The sequence below is a fragment of the Theropithecus gelada genome, chromosome 9 (genome assembly GCF_003255815.1).
Source record: "Theropithecus gelada isolate Dixy chromosome 9, Tgel_1.0, whole genome shotgun sequence".
Classification (NCBI taxonomy): domain Eukaryota; kingdom Metazoa; phylum Chordata; class Mammalia; order Primates; family Cercopithecidae; genus Theropithecus; species Theropithecus gelada.
Genome location: NC_037677.1, coordinates 47,699,688 through 47,705,901, shown reverse-complemented (window position 1 = coordinate 47,705,901; position 6,214 = coordinate 47,699,688). Strand labels below are relative to the sequence as shown.

At 44.1% G+C, this 6,214-nt stretch overlaps 1 pseudogene; it reads right to left on the bottom strand.

Moving 5' to 3' along the window:
- Positions 1 to 3,244: 3,244 nt before the first annotated feature.
- Positions 3,245 to 5,138, bottom strand: LOC112631039 (annotated as a pseudogene).
- Between the last annotated feature and the right edge of the window lie 1,076 nt (positions 5,139 to 6,214).

Sequence of the window (6,214 nt, the reverse complement as noted above, 5' to 3'; positions counted from 1 at the left end):
CGGAGTCTCGCTCTGTTGCCCAGGCTGGAGTGCAGTGGCGCGATCTCGGCTCACTGCAAGCTCCGCCTCCCGGGCTTACGCCATTCTCCTGCCTCAGCCTCCCAAGTAGCTGGGACCACAGGCGCCCGCCACCTCGCCCGGCTAGTTTTTTGTAATTTTTAGTAGAGACGGGGTTTCACCGTGTTCGCCAGGATGGTCTCGATCTCCTGACCTTGTGATCCGCCCGTCTCGGCCTCCCAAAGTGCTGGGATTACAGGCTTGAGCCACCGCGCCCGGCCATAATGAATAATTTCATGTTGAAATTATTCAAATAATTTTCTCCCCCTACCTCCTTGTCTAATCCTTTCCTTCTGGGGCTCCAATTATAGGTATTTTAGATGGCTTTACAGTGTCCCACAAGTCATTGAGATTCTGTTCAATTTTCTTTTTTTCCTTTTTTTTTTTGAGGCAGAGTCCAGGCTGGAGTGCAGTGGCATGACCTCAGCTCACTGCAACCTCCATCTCCCGGGCTCAAGCAATTCTCCTGCCTCAGCCTCCTGAGTAGCTGGGATTATAGGCGTGTGCCACCATGGCCAGCTAATTATTGTATTTTCAGTAGAGAAGGGGTTTCAGCATGTTGGCCAGGCTGGTCTCGAACTCCTGACCTCAGGTGATCCGCCCAGCTCAGCCTCCCAAAGCGCTGGGATTACAGGTGTGAGCCACCAAACCCGGCCTCTGTTCAATTCTTTGTTCTTGATTCTTTATTGATCTCTATTCTTTGTTCTTCAGTTTAGATAATTTTTATTGACTGCCTTCAAGTTCATTCTTTCTTCTGCAGGTCCAATCTACTTTTAAGCTCTTTCAATACATTTTTGATTTCAGGTATTGTATATGTTTATTTTAGGATTTGATTCCTTTTTTAGTTTCCGTATCTCTCCTTAGTTTCCATCTCTCTCCTGAAATTCCTGTCTTTTTCTTTTTTATATTTATCTTTTCCCATACATTCTTTAATATATTTATAATACTTTACAATTCTGGTGGGCCAGTTTCAACACTTGTGTCATTTGTTGGTCTGCTTCTAGTGACAATCTCCCTCTATATTGTAGGTCACATTTTTCTGCTTTTTATCATCACTAGCAAGCTTTTATTGCCTTCTAAATATTGTGGTTGACACGTTTTAGAGACGTTGAATTCTGCTATCTTCCACTTAAGAATTTTTTTGTTGTTCTTGGAGGAAGTTTAATCACAAGCACATCAGTTTGATCCTATGGAAACTTGATTTGAGACTTTTCAGAGCAGACATATTTCAATTTTGCCTTTAGTCCTCAGGCATAGTCCTCAGTCCTGGGAAGTAGCCATTACTCTGAGGTGTGTCCTTTCTGGGGTTTTAATGGAAAGCCAGAGTGTTTACCAAGCTTTTCCTTTTTAAAAAGTAATTAAGTATTTTGGCCAAGCACAGTGGCTCATGCCTGTAGTCCCAGCCCTTTCAGAAGCTGAGGTGGGTGGATTACTTGGAGCCAGGAGTTCAAGACCAGCCTGGGCAACATGATGAAACCTCATCTTTACAAAAAAAATATAAAAATTAGCTGGGCGTGGCCGGGTGTGGTGGCTCATGCCTGTAATCCCAGCAGTTTGGGAGGCCAAGGCGGGTGGATCATGGCATCAGAAGTTCAAGACCAGCCTGGCCAATATAGCGAAACCCTGTCACTACTAAAAATACAAAAATTAAATGGGTGTGGTGGGGCACACCTGTAGTTCCAGCTGCTTGGGAGACTGAGGCAGGAGAATCGCTTGAACCCGGGAGGCGAAGGTTGCAGTGAGCTGAGATCACACCACTATACTCCAACCTGGGCAACAGAGCAAGACACTGCCTCAAAATAAATAAATAAATATTAAAAATTGACAAAAATTATATGTATTTATCACATATAACATGATATTTGGAATATGTACAGATCGTTTCTGTAGGAGATTAAAGAAAAGAAATAGGTATACATTGTAAAATGGCTAAATTGAGCTAATAAACATTTATATTACCTCATATACTTATCATCTTTGTGGTGAGAACACCTAGAATCTATTCTCTTAGTGATTTTCAAGAATATAATACTGTACTTTGTGACTAACTATAGTCTCCATGTTGTAAACAGATCTCTTGAACTGCTTCCGCCTGTCTAACTGAAACTTTGCATCCTTTGACAACCATGTTCCTTACCCCCATGCCCACCTCCCAAGATCATCTAATGTGAATCGATCATTCAATAAATGTTGTTAAACACTTAAAGAGCTAATTCTGATCTATTTTTATAAGAGATATCACTTTCGTCAAAATCTCGGATATTAACTTAGAGCAAAGATTTAATAGTTTTAAAAAATCAGCCATAATAAAATAACAAAAACAATAATATAAACAAAACCAAACCTACCAATCAAGAAATTATAGAGTATATTTTCATAATTTTATGGACTGCCCAAGCATTTCAGCAAAACAAAGCCACACTGAAAAATATTGACAAGTTTGTGTGCATAAAACTGTCAATCTTGTTTATGGGAAAAAATGCAATAAGCAAAGTTAAAATTTAAATGACAAGCCAGGAAAAAATATTTTTGATTGTGTATGACAAACATGAAGTTAATATTACTTGATGGGATCTGAGCTCTGCACTGTTTCTCTAGCACAGGGCAGCTGTTGAAATCTCTGGTCAGTGCTTGCTTTCCTCTGGATTCCTTGGAGCCTTGCCCTGTACCAGTGCAGCTTAGGAGTCAGCCAAGAACTTGAGAGGGGTTATATACAGATTTGGGGGTTCTCCCTCTGTTGGTCTCTTCTTTCTGGAATTCCTCCTCCCTCCTCAATTTCAGCTGCTCTGGAAGCCCTGATTCTGGCCTGATTCTTCATCCCAGCCTGTTGGCCTCTTTCTGCTGGAGTTGTATCCACACCTCACCCCACTCCCACCTACATAATTCCAGACCCCCAGCACCGCAGAGTCTGAGGAATAACCTCAGTTACTGATCAAAATCAGTTCTTTAAATGTTTAACAACATTTATTGAATAATCAATCCTTTATTCACAGTTTAAAAGTGTAGCTCTGTCATATTTAGGTGACTAGATTTGCTGATTTGTTTCTGGTGTCTGTTCATTCTGTTCCCTTAATCTGTTTATTTATCCTTCTGCTAGTCTCACAATGTTTTATTACAGTAAATTTCTTGAAGGAAAATTTGTATTATTTTAATTATTTTTATGTACAGAAAACTCAACAGTGTACATTTAACTCAGTTTAGTGGCAAGTTCTTTAGCCTTTGCCTTTGCCTTTTTGAGCTTGGCGATATGAACCACCGACTTGGGACCTAGGACATTGCCGCCCCAGTGACAGCAGATCTCATCGTATCTGTCATTGTAATTGGTCCTGATACCTTCCACCAGCTTAGCCAAAGCGCCTTTGCCTTCCGAGTTCACCTGGGTGAAGACAACAGTGGCACAGGTCTTCCTGTGGACTAGACGGCCCAGTCTTGCCTTCCCCTTGATAATGCAGTAAGGGACCCCCATTTTATGACACAGGGCAGGCAAGAAGACAACCAGCTCAATGGGATCCATGTCGTGTGCAATCACCATTGGCTGAGCTTTCTTGTTCTCCACCAAGGTGATGACGATGTTAACTCCTGCTTGAAGGACAGATGGTCTCTTAATGGGGACTTCCCCTTTGCCAGTAGTTTTCTTCTGGACGGGGGCCAACAGCCTCTGCTTCTTCTCTTGCTTTGTCTCTGGTCTGTACTTGTGAGTAGCTGTTTGGTGGTCCAGGGCCTGGGTGAACTGGTTAATCGCAGAAGGCACTCTCAGCTGCTTATAGAGGATGGCTCGCTGCCTCTGCAACCTGATATAGCAGGGCCATTTCACAAAGCGGGTGAGGTCTCTTTGGGGCTGGATGTCCTGTCCAATGCCAAAATTCTTAGGCCTTTTCTCAAACGGGGGATTCACCACTTTGTTGGCCTCCTGCTTCTTCATGACAGCAGGGGCCGGAGCCACCTTCTTCCCCTTGGCCTTCTTTCCTTTCGATATCTTGGGCAGCGGGAGGAGAGACTATTACAGTAATTTTATGGTACTTACTTTATTTGTGTCTGGCAAGACATGGGCCTCTGCTTGTTCTTTCTTTCTTTCTTTCTTTCTTTTTTCCTAAAATTTCTCCAAGGTTTGCATGTATTTAACCCTGCAGATGACATTTACAATTAACTTCTCAGTTGGTTGTTTATAAGGTTCTTGTGGCCTGTGGATCCTTTGAGTCCAGGAGTTTGAGATCAGCCTGGGCAACAAGGGGAAACCCCATCTCTACTAAAAATACAAAAATTAGCTGGGCATGGTAGCCCTTGTTTGTAGTGCCAGCTACTTGAGAGGCTGAGGTTGGAGGTTCGTTTGAACCCAGAAGGCAGAGGTTGCAGTAAGCTGAGATCATGTCACTGTGTGTTTGTGCTTATGTTCACACTGCATTAGATGAAGGGTTATTTTGAGAACTTGGATACAGTATGGTGCTTTGGAACTTGTGGGAGAGTAGAGGGGACGGGATGGGCGTAGCGAGGTTGCAGGGGGCTTCCATTGCTGTGGTTGCGGCAGCAAAGCCTCTCTAATGGGATCCACCACTTTTCTAAGGCACCTGCCCTCCTTGTTAGCCCGCAGCCGCAGACTCCAAGGTCCCGGGATAGGTGGGGTCAAAGAAATGCAGGGCTCTGGCCAGAGGGACCCTCGGCAGCGCCCTGCGGTTCCCGTGAGGCCCAGGCAGCGGTTCTGGCACTCCCGCTAGGGTCGCTCTCAGACTGGAGGGCGCGGAGGATACACGGAGCCGTTTGCCTGGGTCCGCGCTCGGCTGTCTTAGCTCACGGGGCGATCTCGGGGACGCCCAGCGTCCGCCCTGTCACCCTGCGCCGCGTCTAAGCAGCCAGCCCCAGCGGCCGGAGGGTCGCGTTGGTTGGGGCGTGGGGCAGCTGGAGGGCTGAAGGTCCCCAGCGCCGCCTCCCGGGCGAGGGGCGGAGGCGAGGATCGCCGAAGTCAGCCCGCCCCAGGTTCGGCACCCTGGAGCCCGAGTGCATCCCAGGGCTCGCCGCATCCGGTGCTGGCTGACGGCCAGTCCCCCAGCCTGTGGCTCCAGGATGCGCTTAACGCTGTCCCCCATACCGCAGAACCCTCCTTAGGGAGTAGTCTTCCTGGGACTTTGTGACCAATGGGAATCATCACTTCTTCTATATGACAGCAGAGTTGTTGCAGATAACTTGCCATATTGGTTTTGTCCATCACTACCTCAAAATCACAGTCCTGTGTAGACCTGCCACCCATTCCCCATCCCCCCAGCACACCCCTGTAGGGCCAGCCTCAGGTTTACACTGCGCACAGTAAACATTAGCCCCCCAATCACCTTTTTAAAATTGTGTGCTCTTTAGGGAATAAGATTTCAGTTTAAATATTTCGGGAATTGATTTCAGAGCGTGTAATGGGGTAATCTTAGAGCAATAATTTTGATGTATTCAAATCAACGGTAAACATTTCTACAAATGGTGGAAAAGGAGAACCACCTCAATTAAAATCGGGAGCTATAGACAGACACCAACTGTCACCACCATTGCTTAATATTGTTTTAGAGATCCAAACAGATGAAATTTAAAAATGAAATTAAGTGGCATGAACATCTAGTAAAAATAAACAAGGCCATCTATTGTTCCTATAATTAGAAAACTAGAGACACAAGTTTTAAAAAAAAGTCTGGAGTATGTGAATTTGGGAAGTTTGCTCAACCAACCTGAACATGCCCAAGGAGTCTTTGTCTACTCTAGGAACAAGAACCTTATAAATAAATTTCATAAGAAAGCTACACAAATTTTATTTTAGACAAACTGTAACATGGTAATGAAACAGAACAGTTCACAGTTAAGTTACGTAAACATCTGTTAAACTTAACAAAGTCACTCAATCCATATATGATGAATTAAAACTACTTTAAAAATAAATAAATAAAGGGTGTTGCTTAAGGTTTAGAAGGGGTTTTGAAGGATCTATTTGAACTTTGATTGGGGCAGCCAAGATGATTATTCCAGTATCAGCAGCGGACTTTAACCATAATTGATCAGGTACTACCTTTAGCAGGTTTTGTAATTTTCATTACTCAATAATTCAGTGTCTTCTATGGTGATATAGACTGCAATTAAATTAGATTTTGAAAAATTTGTTATGTCTAGTAACTCAGTTTTATCATCT